Below are 21826 nucleotides of genomic sequence, written 5' to 3'. Positions count from 1 at the left end.
AAAATGAAATGGTAAAAGCCCTTTTTATAGGTTTTTTGAGTAAATAAATGTTAAATTTGTTTATTTTCCACCGTGAAAAGGTATTTTTCAAAGTATTTTTATCTATCTTTAAACAGGTATGAGTAATGTGTTGGTTTTTGTGTAGGATAAAGGATTTTCAGGGAAAATTGTCATTTTTCACAAACAAAAACATCAGAGTCATCTTTTAAGCCCTTTTCTGACTCCTAAAACATGAAAAGATTGTCGAGCGTTTATTTTATACTCGTTAAAACGGAATTAAAAGACGGTCCCCTTATAGCCCTTTTTCTGACCGTAAAAACAGGAAAAGATTGTCGGGTTTTTGTCGTTTCAAACTCGATATTGGAAATAAAACGACGTGTCCTTGATCGCTTTTTACTTTTCAGGTCAAAGACACTAACTATGAAAGTACTCCTTGGTCATAAAAAACCAAGCGGTTCTCTCAAGTATTATTTTATACTTTTTTGGGCTTGGGAGACACAAATTTACGAAAAAGTTCAACCTTGGAGTCTTCTTAAGTTTTTCAGACTCTCTAAAATTGAAAAACGCCGAGTTTCTCCTATACTGGACTCATTAAAATTTCACAGTAAAGGACTTGTTCGATTACAAACAGGAACGGACCACTCCTTCTTAGGGTTCGAATCTAAACTAAGTTGGACTCATCCGAAGGATGAGCTTATAATCAAGCATATGTTATCCTCCTCAAGCTTGTAAAAAATAAAGAGGTACTTGCCAGAAATGGTGGGGGAAAAGAGAGAAAAATGAGCCTATTTGTTATCCTTTGTCTCAGAAGAAACCTTATCACCACTCTTGAACACGACACTTTTCATTCACCTGGGTTGGGAAATCCTTTGCCTCACAGTTGATTGAACCACATTGAAAGTCTTCAGCCGGGTATTAACTTTGGGTCAAATGTCACCACGCCATCTGTTGTGTCGTTATGTGTTCAAGAGGTCGTTGCAAATAAACCATTCATCTGCAAAATACCTGTCATCCATCTTGACCATCCCTGAGTCAGTCCTTACAGCTACATTTCTTCAACTTGATTTATGATTTCGTGTTGTGGGCTTGCCTACAACAGATCGCTTTCTATCGACATCGACACATTATCTAGAAAGATGATCTAGAAATCGTCAGTACCTTGAAATCCGCATGCATCAATGGCATATTTCTCGCCTTCGACGACAGTTTACATCATTGACTATCGATCGAAGGATTCCGTGACATGTTCGACCTCAGCACATTCATTCACATCTCATGGATTGTACTGGGTACTTTGAGAACCATTGACATCACTAGTGGTCTCTCTCACACTTGTTAACAGTTTACATCATTGACTGGTAATCAAGTGGTTTCTACCATGCTCGACATCAACTCATTTATTCGCATGGATAGAATCGTACTATTTCGGGAAGTAGAAATGAAGACCCTGGATCTAGTTTCCACCATCCAGGCTGCGAGGAGTTTTGTATTCATTATATAGTAGACTAACTATAAACAGATGGTTGTGTCCATATTGTGTCTACATGAGTCTATGATTATGATGTACTGCGAAATCATTCCTATATCAGAGCAGTAGTTAGTTTGTTAGTTAAAGTTTTTGATCTGAGTATGGGAATGCCTACCTCAGCGATGATATAATCTCATACATGTATTTTGTGTTGAATACTTGCAGGTTCCAACCGGGCTCTCCACAAGATAATCCTTGAAATGATAAAGTACTTCACCCTTCCTAGATGATATGAAACCCTAATCTACTACAGGCTTCGCACTTTAGGGGGCAATCTGTTACACTAAAATTTGTCACCATGACTATCTACAGTTAGTATGGCTTCATCAACTGTCATACTATCCTCCTTGGCAAGTCTCATACCTCTGCTCCTCATGTCAAACTCCAAGAAAGAGAGAAAGTCCTTAAAAAGTCAATTAACTCTGGTTACGCAGTTTCTCTTAGCCTTACCTGCGTGTACGCACCCCAAGTTCACAATACCTGCGTACTTGTACGCTCTGTCTGTAAAGGGGTGGGTGCGTACTCCTGTAAAGGTCAAAAGGTGCAAGTTTCACTTCAAAAAAGTTACTTGTGGTCATTTCTAGAGCATTCTAGAAGATGGTTTGACGTGGATTGAGCGCCTCTAAATGGTTCATGCATCCCAATGAAAGAGAAACTTATCCCATGAAGAGGGGAGCTATCCCATTGAAAGAGGGGCTTATCCCATTCATGGTGGACCTGATTAACTTCCTCCAAGGCACTATAAATACAGGCATTGGGCCAGAGGGAGGAGAGGTTGAAAGCTGAACATTCCTAAGGGTAGATGCTGCTGAAATTAGGACTCCCTTATAGAGCTTGAGAGGAGAGATTCCCATCCTTTCTTAGCTTCATTTGGAAGTGGGTGAGCTGATCAAAGTAAAGGAGAACTCTTGCTGGACCCTGGGAGGGACCTGCACAACACCAAGGCACTGGTTGTAATGGTTTCTTTTGTTTCCACTTAATACAATTAAGCTCATTTTTCTCAACAAGTTGTTATACATGATTTGTTTCATATACTCCTTGGTCTTTATGATGAATATGTTTTATTTTATGAGTTATTCAGGTGCTATGTAATCGTTTGCTTGTTAGTGAATGCAGGTTTCGAAGAGAAGGAGGATCTCATCCGGATCAGAGAGACTGGACTACTACAAAGCGTTGGACTAAAGGTATGTTATAAACACCTGATTACTTGTATTCTAAATGCATATTTAGGGAAAGATAGTGTTTAATTGTCTTGTTTGTCACTAGAAAGCCTTAGCTTCTAGGGAGGTCGGTTTTGTCCGCAAAATTGACTCTTTCCGCATGACAGACCCCCCTACATAGAAAAGTACATTGGAAAAAGCTCCCAAGTTGGAGTGTGTAGGTCAAGGATTCAAACCCTACTGACCCCCCTACATAGAAAAGTGTGTTCTTATTTTTTCTTGGCAGTTTAACATGTAACGGCGGCAATTTATATGTTTTGTCAGTCAAAATTTCATATAGCCAACGATTGTATGTTGGTTACATATATGTTAACACAAACAGTTATGGGTGGTCACATTATCGCGCAGCATTGATTATGTTTGTGTTTTTTTGGTGTTGGTGCCATATGGGGCCACCTGTTAGGGACCGGTGCACGTGAGTTGGGCTGGTTCAACTCCCATCGGCTCCACATAACATATTAAATATGTGTTTGTTATAATATATACATTTCCATTGGGTGCAGGCGGGGTCTAGAGTTTCCCGCAGACCTGACTCATTTTGATGTTTTTTTTTATATGTAATACAATACAACTAGGGGTGGCGCGGGTGGTAACCCGCCCCCCAATTATATATTTTTAATATTTTTTTAAGACCAAGTACTCATTTTTAATCTGACGAAAAATAAGAGTCACTGGAGAAATTAAATAGGTGACAAATTCGCCCATTCCGTTGACCAGATTTCGTGCACCAGGTCTTGGTCAATTTGTTGCCTCGTTAAGCTTGCCACTTGGCCAAGTTTGACTAAAAATTTGACCGCAAATATTTGGAGCATACAAACTCGCATTTGAGTTTCATTTGCATCATTGGAATCAAGGAGACGAGCACTATGATATGGTTCTAGTTTCACGTCAATCCACTGACTTTTATTTTTGAGCTATTCTGAAGCCACTTTTGAATCTGGGCGTGTTTGGGGCCACTTGGATCATTCCTCCCTGCTGAGGAGATTTTGGTCCTCCAAAAGCATGAACATAATCTAAAACTTATGTGTGCATTGTCTGCACCACAAGTGTCATGACAGGTCATGCTTCATGCTCCTTCACCCTTGTCCTTCGAAGCCATAAGTGATTAATCGACACCTGCATCCCCTACAAACCTGCATTACAATATTTGTAAATTACAAGCTTAATTACACGACCAACCATGACTCAAGCATCCCTGTTCTTGCCAAGATTTTATAAGACATATTCTTTGGTAAATTTTACATCAGAATAGAAATCAATACCCGAGCTATTAATAAAATGCCAAAACATCATTGTTGCTTTAATAAGCAATGGAAAACACATCATCACTTTTCAATTTAAATTGCAACACATGATTTACAAAATGTGGCCATGACAAGTGACCAGATCTATTAAAACCATCTCTTACTCAACAAAGTGAACCAATAACAACGTGATGGGTTTTCTTGTTGAACATATTCACCAATTGATTTCTACACAGGCGCTTTGTCCTTAAGACGATGCTCTGGATGGAGCCTCCAACATGTGGCTCTTTTATGACCACCTTTGTTGCAATGGCTGCAAAAATTATTCTTCCTCAATACCTGCTTAACCTGCTTCATTCCATGATGTGGAGAAAGCCTTCCACACCTCATCCTCTTTCTTGTTTCCATTCTCTTCCAGCACTCAGCAACCACATGGTTATGTAAACCACAAAAACTACATTTTTTTATACACCATGATTTATGTTCATCATTAACATGATTGTAATCAAAATGAACTTTAGAATACTAAGATTATTTATACCTCTCTTGGTTATCTCTGGTGCAATTATGGCGATGAGAGATTGCGTTAGCTCTCCCTTTGCGATGCGCACTGTCATGGGAAGATGGTGATGTCTCCCCATCATCCTCTTTCCTCGATGGTTTCAACAATATCTTGGAAGCTTCAGACACCTTTGAGCATTCTCCTTCAGTGTATCCCAAACCTGCAAATCGAGGTCTTTACACAACCTCCAATGGTCAAGTCATGCCTTGGCCATTAACGCTAAATCTTCCTCCTTTATATCCCATCTTGGTAAGGAGTCTCATGCCAGTTCCTAAAATGGGTACGTCTATGTTTCCAACAGAAATAGTGTCATGTGAAAAATAAATTGAAGAATGATCAACATTGTTTACCTTAAATGTTGATTCTGAAATAGGTGATGGTGGCTTCGTTAAGCCTTCGTTGTGCTTCAACTTTTCCAAGGCCTCTTCTGTGGCTCGTAGTTGAAGTTGCAATCTCTTCTTCTCATTTTTCTCTTCTCATAGAAGTATCCTCAATTCAAAATTCTCTACTTGAATGCTCTGATTTATCTCCTCATCTAAATGATGAGAATACAATGAAGAAGATGAATGTACACTCGAGGGGGTAGATGGAGCAATGTCCTCTGCTCTTTCTTTCTCGTGTTTCTCTCTTGCCATTTTCTTCTCATAAGCTTCATACATTATGTCCACCATTTTTGACATCGTGAGGAAGGCCTTGTACATATCTCTGTCATCCTCCATTTTCTTTCGAGTTTCACATTCAATTGTTCACTCTCTCATTTCACATCAGCGAGAAGACTGCTCTGATACCAAACTTGATTGGATTTCTTCAGCTACTGGAATTATCCAAGATATTTTACTTCTATGATGTTAGTATAATTTCATTCAAAAGAGCATGATAAACCATATGTTCATATTGTAAAGAAGAGGGAATCATAAATATGATCATCAAATCATGAACACATAACACATTGATAACGGAGTTCACCCAGTGTGGGTTACGTCTCTATGCCCTGGTGTTAAGAGTGGGGAGGCCGCTTCATTAAATGTTACAATGATGATGATGTACATGGCATGGTATTTTTCATTACAAGGATGAATACCCTCAACCGGAGTGGCATGTCTCTCAACGAGACATTCTCAGGAACTCTCACTCATATGGGAAAATTCCCTCAATAAGGGTGTCATGTCTCTCCACGAAGCGTTCTCCCTATAGGAACTCTCACTCAAATGGGTCTTCCTTCAGCAAGTCAAGCTAATAAAATCTCACAAGATGTGGCATACAAGTATCCCTCAACATAATAGTAATTAGATATCTCAACAACAAAAACATTATCTTAGCAAATGAGAAGAAAAGCATGACATAATTGCATCATGTACCTCCACTTTCATGGATGGTCGAAAAATTCATAGCTCATTTGCTGAAATGGACAACACTACTAAATTTGTGGCACGAAATCATGTCAAACAACTATAAACTTTTTCCCTTTCTGACACCATCAAATTTTCGACCCTCGGGAATCTTGAAGATTTCCCAAGGATTCCTTCTTGAAGATGGTTCAAAATTCGATGCTTAGATGAAAATTCTAAGCACACCATAGCGCTCCCTCTAAAATTCTGTGGAAAATTACTACAAATTTGGTATCATTCTACCTCGGTCAAAAATCAGTCTCCAAGTCTTTTAGATTCCACAAGATTCTCCAAAGATTCCTTGTTGCTGGACACTTGAATTTCTAATACTCATATCGAGATTCTGACTGCACGGTTGGACTTCTGGCGAGAATACTTACAAAAATGACTATTAACTAGTCAAAATTTGTCACTAGCACCTCTAGCCCTCAAGGGAATCTTTCCAACATCTTAAGATTATCCACGTTCAAGATTCCACTTCTCCTCCTCGGCAAGCTTTTGTTGTCTGCCCTCCACCTCTGTTTCCCAGTCGACTGAATGATTTGAGTTTAAACACTCCTGCATGGGTGGAGTTTACAATGAGACGTTTTTTGGCGCATTGCTAAAAGCTCCCAAGTTGGAGCGAGTATGTCGGGGGTGAAAAGCACGTTATTATTTTTTCCTGGTGGTTTAACATGTAACAGCAGTGGTTTATATGTTTCAGCGATCAACTTTTTATACAGCCAGCGGTTGTATGTTGGTTACATATATGTTAATGCAAACGTTTATGGGTGGTCATGTTATCGCGTGGCATCGGTTATGTTTGTGTTGTTTTGGCGTTGGTGCCATATGGAGTCAACCTTTGGGGGCCGATGCACGTGGGTCGGGTGGGTTCAACTCCCGTCGGCTACACATAACATATTACATATGTGTTTGTTACAATATATATGTTTTCATTGGGTACAGGTGGGGTCCCAAGTCTCTCGCAGGCTCCAACCCATTTTGATGTTTTTTTATATGTAATACAATACAACCAGGGGTGGCAGCGCACCCCCCAATTATATATTTTTTTCCATTTTTTAAGACCAAGTAGTCATTTTTAATCCGCCAAAAAATAAGGGTCACTGGAAAAATTAACGATGAGACAAATTCGTCCATTCCTGTGGTTGGTTTCTGTGAGCCGAGTCTCTGTCAATTTGATGCCTCGTTAACCCTGACGCTTGGCCAAGTTGACTAGAACTTTGACCACGAATATTTGGAGCATACGAACTTGGATTTTAGTGTCGTTTACACCGTTGGAATCAGGGCAACGAGCACTATGATCTAGACCTAGTTTCACATCAATCCGATGAGTTTCTTTTTTAGCTATTCTTAAGCCACTTCTGACTCTGAGCATGTCTGGTGCCACCTAGTTCACCAAACTAGAGAGAAAAATTAAAATTCCACTTCAACAAACTTCTTGGATGAGTTAACTAAGGTGACATGGTTTTTATCACTATGTTATCTTAGTTAATTCGATTTAGGGGCATAAACTTCAGTTATGTGCAATGATTCCTAAATTTTAGGAGCCTAGGTTGAGTTAATTCCAGTTGTAACAATTTAAATCAGTTAAATTGAGTTATGGTTAGTTAAACTAGTTCCAACTATTGGAGGAACTAATATAGGGTCTAGTAGTGGGGTGTGTAGTCAATCACAACTCAATGATCAACCATTTAACTGATCAATTATCCCAAATTAGCTCATGCATGCAGAGAATACGAGTTACCCAATTGCGATTGGTGTTCAATGGAAGTGTACTAGCATTTGTAGACTCTTTAGAGGTGTACAGGTGGTGCATGCAGTCATAAGAAGAGCCTTAATGAACTAAGAAATTCCTTGGAGTAAAATTCCTTTGAAATAGGGTCCTAATTGCTCATTGAACAACGCAAGGAAGTAGGAACTTGGAAGGCTAGAAAATTGGTTAAGTGTTGGCCAGATTCAGTCAATCAGGAAGATAGATATCTTATACACTTGAAAAGGTTTCTCAGGCTTGAGAAAGCATTGTATTTCTTCTTTATTCTTTGATTAATGAAATACATATAGGAAGGGGTTTTGAGCAGTTTCTTTCTCGTAGATAAATCTCTATGTATGTGTGTTAATTCATGATGCATGTTTATGATTTTATTTCTCGATCGTGAATTGATTTCCGCGAATGAGTAGAGTAGATTTGAGTCTTACGCTTTAGTAAATTACATGAGATGTTTGGAATCTACATATAATTTCTACATGGTATTAGAGCAGGATTCACAGTAGAGAAGAGAATTCGAAGTTGTTATTGCAAGAGGATCGAATTTGCAGGATCAATTCTTCAAAGCTAGCAGGATGGAATTCTATGGCCTAAGGCTTGAGTATGCCCTTAAGGGAAGCTCTAAAAAATTTTCCAGGAAGGACCGCATGGAGGCGGTACTAGAGGACAATGGGTTGAAGGAATTTTTCGAGATTGACATTCCAAAACCAGGATCATCTAACCTCAAGGATCTAGCATAATGGAGGAAGTGTGTAGCCAAGGTGAGGAGAATCATATTGGAGGGTGTGAAGGACCACATCATATCCAATCTCCATGGGAAAGAAACCTCATATGAAATGTAGCAAGCACTAACAGATTTGTTCCAGAACAGCAGCGACCACGGGAAACTGGCGCTCAAAGATAAGCTTCGAAATATCAAGATGGAGAAGATTGAATCTATTCGGCCTGTTGAGTTCCAAACTTGCATCTTCCCTATACACCTTTTTAGCCTTATTTTCCATTTACTTGACCCACCAAGCTGTCAAATAATTGCATATTAGTTTAAAAAGAGCTTATAAAATGATTTCCTAACTATGTCTTGTGACTGTTGTTTGATTTATATTTTTTTTGTTCAATCAGCTGCAGAAACTGTCACTTTCCGCAGCCAGCTCAAGTTTCCGCAGCCATTTTGTTGAAGACTATGTTACAGGTGTCCACTGGACAATCCGGCCACATGGGCAAGCTGCAAATGACATGTACATGGAGCGTGTCCCCTTGGTTCAGCCGAATCAATCACAAACAGCCATGGTCAAGGACGGTCAAAGGAGTGGTCAAACCAAGAGTTTTGCGGTGGCACGGCTCTGTTTTTACCATGTGAAGTTTTGCGTGGCAAGTTCCTCAATCTCCAGAGGTGTGCTAACACCTATGGATCAATCCGTGAATCAAATCGAACAACCACCACTCCATAGATTTATTTGCCACGGCTACCATACTGCTAGATCTCAGGACGTGGATATTTACGTGTCTGTTTGGCAGCGCAGAATTTAGGAATCAGTTATAGCATCTTCAGTTATAAATAACGCATTATCATACGCTTGATAGTTATATTTTTACATGTAATCTTGACTGTTTTTACGATCCCATTGTGACGTGCTCTATCTTTATGTTTTGACTGCACTTTAATATATGAGAAGACAGCATTCTTAAGTTCAATTTGTGACTGAGTATTGATTGGCCGAGGTTGCAGAGGGCCCCTGTACACCAAGGCTTTGTATCTACTGTATAGTTTCTTACTTGCTTTCATTATGTCACTTCTTTCATAATCGTTTGCTTGTATATTATTCATGTTAACCGCTTTCCATATTTTCTTTTATGCTTTGTCATGATTGTTAGCTGATCAGTCTTTTTCTTTCAAGTTCTTGTAAGCAGCCCGGGAAATTTAGATAGTTTTAATGACTAATGACACGAAATCATCTTGTCCTTTCTGCTGATTTATTTTCTGAGTTTTAATTCCAGCATTGTCATTTCTTTCAGTTCTGCTTTTCTCATTTACTTTTATGCAATTTAGATATCATATTACTCCATTTGTTTATGATTACCTTCCTATAGCCAAGCGACTCAAATAGTGAGGAATCATAATATTAGTTGATGTAGTATGATTTAGTTTACTTTTCTAAAAGTTAGTGATTATATTACTTATGTTATTTTCAGGGATTGAAGTATGAATGAGTAGTTTAATCTTAGTTTCATTTTATGCAATTACATTTCCTGCAATTTAGATATCAGATTACTCAATTTGTTTATGATTACCTCCTATAGCCAGAGCGAGTCGAAAGGTGAGGGGTCAGAATATGAGTTGAAGTAGTGTGATTTAGTTTTATTTGCTTACAGTCTTTGAATTGCTTTGAGTTCAGTTTTTATTTTCTTTTTATCCAGCAGTAAGGATAATGGGCTTCATTGTCACTAGTTCACTGTCTTGGTACATTTTTATTTTCTTTTGGGAATTGATTTCATCACAGCAAGTTTTGCAGCCTTTTTGAGAACTTTAAAGTTTGGAAAATCATTGTAGAAATCACCATTTCCATCCATACTTGACTTTCAATTTTGCCATTTCACATTAGGGAATCAATAGAAGATAAACCCAAAAACAAACCAAAAACTCAAAAACGACAAAGAACTAAGAAATCGGTTCTCTTGCATATACAGTGCACTTCACTTCAGCAGTTTACGACTCTCGAATTGACATTTTAAATAGCAATTTAGGACACGCTAAATTGACCAAACATTTTGGCTCCGTTGCCGGGGAAGTGAAACTAGGTAGCCAATTTCTTAAAAAAAAAAGCAAGAAAATTTCAAGGAAGGTAAAAATTGATAACTTCTCAAAGTATGCTCTCCTCTTGCACCTAGTCTCATCTGGAGGATCAAAAAAGAGAGTTATTGGTTTAATAATTTCTTGAGTATGCTCTCTTCTTGCACCTAGAGTGACCTGGAAGATCATAAAGAGAATTATTAGCCCGACTTGAAGAAAAATGAAAAATGACATGCATAGAGCAAGAGATTCTAGGGGAAGGTTTTTAGCTAGGGCCAAGAGTTCGATTTTTACGACTCCATCTACTTCAAGGAATAGACAAGAAACACCTCCATCATCTCCAACTTATACTCATAGCCTTAGGATTCCTAGAATTCAAGAGGCAGTAGTTGAATTAGGAGACTCTCCCACACTATCCACCGAATCTGAGTTAGGAAGAGACCCTTTCTCTACTTCTACAGGAAAACACATTGTAATTGAGGAAGTAGAATCACCTGAAGAAGAAGAGGGAGAAATTCCTCCTCGCTTGCCATTAGTAGAGGAACCAGAGGACTCTGAAGTCTCTGAGAAAACTATCATGGCAGAGGAAGTAGTAAATGGATTTGGTAGAGGTAGAGGCAGAGGAGGAGGAGGAAACAATGGAGGAGGTAAAGGTAACAATGGGGGAAATAGGGATGGAGACAACTCATTCGAATTTCCTATAGTTGATGAGGATTCTCGAGCAACAATGAAAAACATCTCACCATCTTTCCTCACAAACTTTCATGGGTTACGAAATGAGGATCCTGAAACATTTCTATTTGAGTTTGAAGTCGTTTGTCGAACTTATGATTATCTGGAAGACTCTCAAAAACTCAAATTGTTTCCTTCAACATTGAAGGGAGCTGTTTTGAAATGGTTCATGGGATTAGTCACTCAATCCATTAGGACTTGGAATGATATGAAACAAACATTTTTGGATAGATACCTGGACTATTGTATGCCCACCAATCACAAGGATGAGGTATTCAAAATGGTGCAAAGAGAAGATGAAAACTTGGAGGATTTACTTGAAAGATTTCAATACAACCTGAAAAGAGAAAAAATAAATAACTTAGATGAGGAAACCTTGAAAGACCTTCTATTAAAAGCCATTAGAGATGAATGGATAGATATTTTGAACATGATGGGAAAAGGAGATATATCTCAACTTCCACTTCATGATATAGCAGAGCTATGTGTCCATCTCTCAAGGGGAAAATCTAAAACTAGAAAAGGGCCTAGAGATCCTTCTCTCATTAGAGCAAACAAATCTACAACTGGATCAGTAAGTAGGGTTGAGATTGGCAACATGCTTGATGAATTCAAAACTGATATTCTAGGGAGTCTTAGTGAGCAACTAGACACCCTTAAGATACAAAACAAGCAGAAAGCAGAAGCTGAAGCTTTGGCCATCTTTTGTCCAAAATGTAGGAAGAAACATGCTCTAAGGGAATGTCCCTTGGATGAAAAAGTTGTAGAAACATGTGTGATTTGTTCAGAAAACCATGAGACCAAGGATTTTCCTTTAATTCCTAGGCTCAAAGCTATCTTTCAAGAAGATCCAAATTCAATTGAGTCTCTCTGTTTTGTTGCAAGGAGACCTTGGCGGGGGCAACAAAATCAAGGGTTTAACAACTCTATGAACTTTCAACCCCCACCAAATTGGAATCCTTGGCAACAACCTTGGTCCCAACCTCAAAATCCTTTTCAATCATGGGTACAAGGTATGCAAAATCCTTATGGGAGATTTGCTCAATTTTATCAATACCTCCATCTTTTCAAAATCAACAAGCTCCACAACTTCCAAATCAAAATCCACAACTATCATTGCCATTTCCACAACAACAACAACCTTCTCAACAGAATCCAAATTCTCAACCCTTGCTTCCATTCCAACAAAAGACAAATCAACTACCTTCCCAGCCATTGCCGAACCCCAACAATAAAAATCCTCAAAATGCTTACATGGTAGAAGGACAACAATTTCCTACCTATATGATTGTTCCTCTTAATGATGTACAACTCAGATCTTGTAGAGTTTTAGACAAGCCTTCTATAGATGCTCAAAAGCAAAGCATTTCTGAGGAAGATTCTATTGAAGCCAATAAAGGTTCTGAAGCACCTCTTCAAAACCCAAGCACTCAAAAAGAAAAAGAAAAAGAGTCAACCCCCACAACTCCTATAGTTGAGCAACCTGCATCTTCATCTACACCTCCTTTTCCTGAAAGATTACAAATTGACAAAGGGGTGGAAAGACAAATCTTGTTGCCTGACTATGATTTTCTAGATGAATTAAAGAATGTATGTATCAAGATTCCCTTGTTACAAGCCATTAGAGAGATTCCTATTCTAGTAAAAACAATAAAGGAGTTGAGTCTTAAAAGACCAGGAAGGAAACCAGGAGATACAAAAAGAATCCACCTGGTAGGAAAAATTGCAGATATCATGATGGGAAAAATTACTATGCAGAAGTATGTAGATCCCGGTAGTCCAATTGTCAAAACACATATCAATGGGGTAGAAATTCCAAATACTTTGATTGATTTAGGGGCTGCTATCAACATTATGAGTAGACAGACTATGGAACAGCTAAAACTTCCTAATCTTCTTTTTACACCTACTTTACTGAAACTTACAGATCGATCGATTATCAAACCAGATGGTGTATTAGAAGACATTTCGGTCTCCTTAGATTCTTGGGAATACCCAGTAGATTTCATGATTTTAACTCCCAAGAGTAATCTAAGAGGACACCCTCTTATTTTAGGAAGACCTTGGCTAGCCACAGCTGATGCTTTTATCAGTTGTAGATCTGGGGATATGTATATTTCTGATGGTAATTCAACAAAGAAATTCAATCTGTATCATCCAGCAAAATAAATTACAGAAGTAGGAGATAATGAATGGGTTGATGATGAGGATACTATACAACCTGTCTTTACCATTTCTGAAATCAGTGAAGATAGTCAAATTCTGAACACATTATAAAACTTTGAAACATCTTCAGAATATGACCACACACAATTTCAGCTAGATTCTGACATTGAGTATCTATCATCTAGAAAAATGTCTCTTTACTCTATGGAAGAGTTTGGTAGTTCCGCCATTGAGATCTTTCTAGGTAAAACATTGAATATCAACAAAAACTTGGAAAAATCACAATAGGGAGAGTTAACCAAAATCTTGCAAAAACATTCTACTGCATTTGCATGGGAGTATATTGATATGAAAGGTATTGACCCTAAGACTTGCATTCATCACATCTACATTGAGGAAAACAATATACCAATCAGACAACCTCAGAGAATGATGAATCCAAACCTTAGGGAGATAGTGAAAGAAGAGCTCCAAAAACTACTCAATGTAAACTTCATTTATCCAATTTCAGATAGCCGATGGGTTTCTCCTTTGGTTATAGTACCTAAAAAGAATGGTAAATGGAGAGTATGCATTGATTACAGGGAATTGAACAAAGCAACTTTGAAGGATCACTTTCCTTTACCCTTTATCGATCAGGTACTAGATACTTTAGCAAGCAAAAAGTACTTTTCATTTTTGGATGGTTTTAGTGGCTATAATCAGATTCAGGTAGCACCTGAAGATCAAGATAAGACCACATTTACCTGTCCATGGGGAACTTTTGCTTACCAAGTACTTCCTTTTGGATTATGTAATGCACCTGCAACATTTCAAAGGGCAGTACTAGGAATCTTTTCTGATCTAATCCAAGATTGTGTAGAGGTTTATATGGATGATTTTATAGTTTATGGTGATTCATTTGATGAGGCATTAGAGAATTTGGAAAAAGTCCTTATAAGGTGTAAAGAAACAAACCTTTCATTGAGTCATGAAAAATGCTTTATGATGTTTACTGAAGGTATTGTTTTGGGACATCATATTTCAGGGGATGGGATTAAAGTTGATAGATCAAAAGTTGAAGTCATCTCCAAGTTGCCTATTCCAAATTGTCAAAAAGATGTTATAAGTTTTCTAGGATTTACTGGATACTATAGAAGATTTATCGAAAACTTCACCAAAATAGCATCTCCACTCTTCAAATTGCTTACAAAAGACTGTGAATTCAAATGGGATCCTGATTGTCAATCTGCGTTTGAAACTTTGAAAATAAGAATATCTGAAGCACCCATTTTGAGAGTGCCAAATTGGAAACTTCCTTTCCACATTTCTACAAATGCTTCAGATACAGCTCTAGGAGTTGTGTTGGGTCAAAAGGATTTAGTTCCTTATGCCATTTACTACACCAGTAAAAATTTGACTCCCACTGAGTTGAACTATACTGTGACTGAAAAAGAGTTCTTAGTTGTTTTTCATGCAATCAATAAGTTTAGACATTATATAACAAGCTATGAAACTTTTGTCCATACTGATCATTCTGCAATTAGATATCTAATGAACAAACCTATTACTAATGGCAGAGTTACAAGATGGCTCTTACTTTTACAAGAATTCAATATTACTGTATTGGATAGACCAGGGAAACAAAATACAATAGCTAATTTCTTGTCTAGGATCCAAAATACTAATGAAGATTCTCCTGTAGAGGATAAGTTTCTAGATGAATATTTATTTGCAATAACTACTAAGACTCCTTGGTATGCAGATATTGCTAACTATTTGGTTACAGGGAAGCTACCTCCACATTTATTTCCTAGTGAAAAAAGAAGAATTATTCAGGAGAGTTCAAATTATTCATGGATTTCTAACGAATTGTTTAAAACAGGGCTAGATTGTGTGATCAGAAGATGTGTTCGGGAAGATGAAATGCCTGACATCCTCAAGGCATGTCATGATGAACCATGTGGTGGACACTTTGCTGACAAAAGGACGGCCTATAAAATCCTTTCTTTAGGATATTATTGGCCTTCCCTCTTCAAAGATACGAAATAATATGTCAGAAGGTGTGACAGATGCCAAAGAGTAGGGAAACCAACTCTTTCAAATGAAATGCCATTACAACCACAGGTACTCATCAAACCCTTTGAAAAATGGGCTTTAGATTTCATTGGACCCATTAATCCACCATCTAAACAGAAGAAGTATATATTGGTATGCACTGATTATGTCACTAAATGGGTAGAAGCCAAAGCATTACTTTCTGCTACTGAAAATTCAGTTGTTAATTTTCTTTATGAGGATATTTTTACTCGTTTTGGTGTCCCAAGAGAAATTGTGACAGATCAGGGAAGTCAATTTACATCTAACTTGATGTAGAAGCTGATGGAAGAATACAAAATCAAGCACAGAAAATCTACTCCTTACCATCCGCAAGCAAACGGCCAAGTGGAGTCTACAAACAAAGTTATTGAGAACATCATCACCAAAATTGTTCATCTACACAGAAGAGATTGGGCAGAAAGGCTTCCTGAAGCCTTGTGGGCCTACAGAACTACATGGAGGAATACAACAGGACATTCTCCCTATGAACTCGTTTATGGGAAAGAAGTCCTGCTCCCCATTGAGTTTCAAGTCAAGACTTTCAAGATGGCAGTTCAGTTGGGGATGAATCTATCAGAAACCCAAAAGCACATAATGGATCAGCTGAATGAGCTAGATGAGATCAGACAAGAAGCAATTTTAAGAACTGATCTAGTTCAACATCAAAGAGCTAAGTGGCATGACAGATACATCAAAGAGAAAATGTTTCAAGAGGGAGATTGGGAACTACTGTTTGAGTCAAAGTTTAAAGACTTCAAAGGTAAATTTCAGACCCATTGGCTTGGGCCATATGAGATTGACAAAGTCTTTAGTAATGGAGCGGTAAGAATCAAGACCATTGATGAATTTCAAACTCCTCTTATTGTGAATGGCCACAGATTGAAAATTTATCATAAGCCACTCTCAAAAGAGGAATTTGTCAAAATGTTTCAAGAGAATTCTGCAATAAGGCTGGTGAAGAAGAATCATTCTTCCCCACCAGCCTAGCCTTTGTTTCTTTCAGTTAAAAAAAAAAAAAAAAAATTGTATAAGCCTGAAAACCAATCACTGATTGGTGGTCATATATATAAAATATAGAGTGAAAATCAGGGACACCTGACACTCTATATTTTCCAAAAAAAATTCATCTCTCCTTCTTTTTCATCTTCACTCCACTTCATTTTCCATCCCACTCCATCTCCATCTCATTTTCATTTCACTTCACTCCGCTTCATCTCATTCCATTTCATTCATTTCATTCCATTTCATCAATAAATGTCTCTTTCAGGACCATTTTCACTCAGTTAGTTATTATCTAACTATCTTTGTTTAGCCAAGTGGGTGTTGTGTCAGTTTCCGCAGGCAGAAGCAGTTTCCGCAGCCACCACTCTGTTTTTCAAATTTACAGTCAAAATGTTAGTGCAATAATCATGAAAATGCAGGTGTGACTGAGCATATGCTATGAAGACATGGAGCATCTCCAGACATCAATAAAGAGCAATTGGTTAAAAGCTAATGGACAACAAATGACAAGGTTCCCAAAGGCATGAGCAAAAATTTCTTTCAAATAGCAATTGAATGCACAATTTTTCATAGTTTTCAAACCATAAAAGCTCTACTATGTGCAATGATTATCACGATAGCTCCATTACCCATTACCATCCCACGACATTATTCCGCACACCATGAATTTATTCCTTAACGGTCTTATGATTGATTTTTGGGTTTAAACTCATAGTCGACTGCACTTTCATACACCACTTGTAATCATGAGATGTGACCTATTTCACTACAACTCCTCTCCACCGCATTTTCCGCAGCCATTCATTAAACATGTAACATTTCGTACGCAACCGTTCAATTCAAAATCCCGACTCCTCTCCATTTCCTTACCATTTTGTTAAGACCATCTTCTTCACATACGTCTGCACTTCATTTTGTGAACTCACCTCGGCTGCTCATCCTCTGTTTCCGCTTGCAGTTCCGAAACACTCTCGTTACCTGTTATCCTCCAATTACAGCCACTGTATTCTTGCCATAAACCCTGCAACCGAGCCACCTTACCTCTGTTAAACCCTCACATGCAATTGAATTTTTAGTTGAATTTCAAAACAGAGGAAAGGATGGGGCGATTACTAAGGGCAGAACCGGAAGGACCTAAATATTTAGAAGGTTACCCTCAAGCAAAAGATTTGCTAAAGAAAGCAAAATGGTTACGCTTCATCCAGAAATTTAAGGGCCATAACAAGGAGGTAATGAAAGCCTTTGCATGGTCTTTCAACGGCCAGATGGTGGAAATTGGAGACTTAAAGCTCACGGTCACTGAAGCAACAGTAGCAGCTACCACAGACTTGCCCCGGGAAGGTGAGCGATGGTTTAAAAACAAAAGTGTGGAAGAACAGGCATGGAGAATTATGCTACGTAACCCAGGTATGGACGTTACTGTGTTTACAAAAGGAATTCCTGTTCATGCATTGAAAGAAGAATGGGCCAGCCTACTGTTAATTATCCAAAAGTTTATCACTTGCGAAGGACGCTTTGGTTCAATGTACATGTACCATGCTAGGTTGTTGATGAACTTCTTAGAGAGTCAAACTCTTAATTTGCCTTATTTCTTACTGTTGAGTTTGAAAAAGATGAGTACCACAGTCCAAAAGCACATAGGAAATATAGAACCTCATCTATATCATCATGGACTTGTAAGGATTCTTATTGAAGACCAACTGAAAAAAAAAAAAAAAAAAAAAAAAAAGATACTTGGGAACAATTCTTAGTAAGAAATTACTTTCAAGAGCCATCTGAGGCACCTGAAAGTAGTACACCAAAGACACTGAGAAGGAGTAGGAGAAAAGAAAAGAGTGCCATAGTCCAAGACTCTCCTATTACCAAAACCCAAGAAGTTGGTCAAAAAGAAAAGAAGAACAAGAAACTAAAGAAAAAGTGCAAAAAGTTGAGCAGAGAATTAATCAATCTCAAATTTAGATGTCTGATAAGGAAACCCAGGATGGTGGTAGCACCAATAAAGGAGAGAAGAGGACTGGATGTCCTAACAGAGGCTTCAGAACATATGGATTAAAGGGGAATGACTAAAATTTTGGTTGCATGAGGATATGCAACACCTTCACAGTGGGGGTATGTTGAGTCCCAAACTTGCATCTTCCCTATACACCTTTTCAGCCTTCTTTTCCATTTACTTGACCCACCAAGCTATCAAATCATTGCATATTAGTTTAAAAAGAGCTTATAAAATGGTTTCCTAACTATGTCTTGTGACTACTGTTTGATTTAGATTTTTGTTCAATCAGCTGTGGAAACTGTCACTTTCCGCAGCCAGCTCAAGTTTCTGCAGCCATTTTGTTGAAGACTATGTTACAGGTGTCCATTGGAGAATCCGACCACATGGGCAAGCTGCAAATGACATGTACACAGAGCGTGTCTCCTTGGTTCAGCCGAATCACTCACAAACAGCCATGGTCAAGGACGGTCAAAGGAGTGGTTAAACCAAGAGTTTTGCGGTGGCACGGCTCTGTTTTTACCATGTGAAGTTTTGCGTGGCAAGTTCTTCAATCTCTGGAGGCGTGCTAACACCTGTGGATCAATCCGTGAACCAAATCGAACAGCCACCACTCCATAGATTTATTTGTCACGGCTACCATACTGCTAGATCTCAAGACGTGGATATTTACGTATCTGTTTGGCAGCACAGAATTTAGGAATCAGTTATAGCATCTTCAGTTATAAATAACGCGTTATCATAGACTTGATAGTTAGCTTTTTACATGTAATCTTGATTGTTTTTACGAGCCCACTGTGCCGTGCTCTATCTTTATGTTTTGACTGCACTTTAATATATGAGAAGACAGCGTTCTTAAGTTCAATTTGTGACTGAGTATTGATTGGCCGAGGTTGCAGAGGGCCCCTGTACACCAAGGCTTTGTATCTACTGTATAGTTTCTTACTTGCTTTCATTATGTCACTTCTTTCATAATCGTTTGCTTGTATATTATTCATGTTAACCACTGTCCATATTTTCTTTTATGCTTTCTCATGATTGTTAGCTGATCAGTGTTTTTCTTTCAGGTTCTTATAGGCAACCCGGGCAATTTACATAGTTTTAATGACTAATGACACGAAATCATCTTGTCCTTTCTGCTGATTTATTTTCTGAGTTTTAATTCCAGCATTGTCATTTCTTTCAGTTCTGCTTTGCTCATTTACTTTTATGCAATTTAGATATCATATTACTCCATTTGTTTATGATTACTTTCCTATAGCCAAGCGACTCAAATAGTGAGGAATCATAATATTAGTTGATGTAGTATGATTTAGTTTAATTTTCTGCAAGTAAGTGATTAGATTACTTATGTCATTTTCAGGGATTGAAGTATGAATGAGTAGTTTAATCTTAGTTTCATTTTATGCAATTTCATTTCCTACAATTTAGATATCAGATTACTCAATTTGTTTATGATTACCTCCTATAGCCAGAGCGAGTCGAAAGGTGAGGGGTCAGAATATGAGTTGAAGTAGTGTGATTTAGTTTCCTTTGCTTACAGTCTTTGAATTGCTTTGAGTTCAGTTTTTATTTTCTTTTTATACAGTGGTAAGGATACTGGGCTTCATTGTCACTAGTTCACTGTCTTGGTACATTTTATTTTCTTTTGGGAATTGATTTCATCACAGCAAGTTTTGCAGCCTTTTTGAGAACTTTAAAGTTTGGAAAATCATTGTAGAAATCGCCATTTCCATCCATACTTGACTTTCAATACTTCCATTTCACATTAGGGAATCAATAGAAGATAAACCCAAAAACAAACCAAAAACTCAAAAACGACAAAGAACTAAGAAATCGGTTATCTTGCATATACAATGCACTTCACTTCAGCAGTTTACGACTCTCGGATTGACATTTTAAATAGCAATTTAGGACACACTAAATTGACCAAACAAGTACCTAAGCAGGTTCACACAACATCGTGATGAACTTGGAGGAGTTTGGGATACTATTGTGGAAGATGACCTCATGAGCCCAGCCCTCTTAGGCCTTCCCAAGAGCTGGCATAGCCACCAGGATTCGGTAAATGGTAGGGAGAAGCTACCAAATTGGGAATGCCTTTGGTCTGATTCGGTATAGGAGGAGATAAGGCGGAATACCAAAGATGGTACCTCATCCAAAGAAGTGGAAGAGGAATTTTCATGAGCTAACAAAGGAATGAAGGCTAAGGGAAAGAAGTCCCAAGGTGAGGCCGATTCTAGCCAAGAGGGAAAGAAGAAAAACTTGTCCAAAATCAAGTGTTTCAACTATCATGAATTTGGGCACTATGCCACAAAGTGTCCACATAAGAAGGAGAGAAAGAAGGAGCCTATAGTAGCAATAGTGGGTGAATCTTTGGCTTCATAGTTCAAGCTTAACTTCACCCTTATCACATGCATTGTGAGAACAATGATCAGGAGTGGGTGGTACTTGGATAGTGGTGCCTCATTCCACATGATAGGGAATAGATATTTTTTCAATGACTTGGAGGAGAAAGATCTCCAAAGGAACATTGAATTTGGAGACAAAGAAGGATACAGTGCTACCAATATCGTCACAGTAACCTTTCAGAAGGATTCAGCCTCCCCTCTCAAGGTCAAGGATGTGATGTTTGTTCTGGGTCTAAAAAAGGATATAATCTTCATTGCAATTTTGGAAGGCCTTAGTTACGATGTGATCTTCAGCAAAGGGGAATAATTCCTGAGACACATAGCCACGAGATAGGTGAATCAGATTAGTGCTCGAGTCAAGAACCTATATGTACTTGAGGTATAAGATCCATCCAAATCCTTGAGGATAAAGGAAAGGTTTAGAGAGTTGGTGGGTTAGAGGGAGCATGGTTTACCTCTGAAAATGGAGCCTCAGAAGGAGCCTCAAGAAGTTGTAGAGCAACAACAAATGGAGAAGCATAAATGAGGCAAAGTAGAGATATCCACTAAAGAAGAGACCTCTAGTAGGAGGGAGTTTGAGCTAAATGGGCAAAAGGATCATTGATGAGCGCTAGTATTGCAGCAAGGATGTTGTGTCTCTTGGGCTACCAGTTTTACTTATCAACTCAGGGTTCGTTCAAACTTGGAGGTGACAGTTCTATGTGCACAAGTAGAAGTGAAGGTCCTACGACTTCTATAGAGTCAGAATAAGCCTGATTCTTTGATGGAGGAAGAGAAAATCTATTCTAAGAGAGCTACTCTACTGCAATAGTGAAGAAAACAACATGTAATGCTAAATCACACCATATCCTAATTAACCATTTAAACAGCTGAACTAAGAAGAATTTTTAAATCAACACTAACCTAATGCTGCTATCTAAGTTACAGAAGTAAAGAGCATCGAACCAAAAT

This window comes from Pinus tabuliformis, chromosome 6, assembly GCF_031772625.1.
Source record: "Pinus tabuliformis cultivar Carrire ecotype Pingquan chromosome 6, CPIR1, whole genome shotgun sequence".
Classification (NCBI taxonomy): Eukaryota; Viridiplantae; Streptophyta; class Pinopsida; order Pinales; family Pinaceae; genus Pinus; species Pinus tabuliformis.
The sequence above is the reverse complement of the archived record's forward strand: the minus strand, read 5'-3'. Positions refer to the sequence as shown.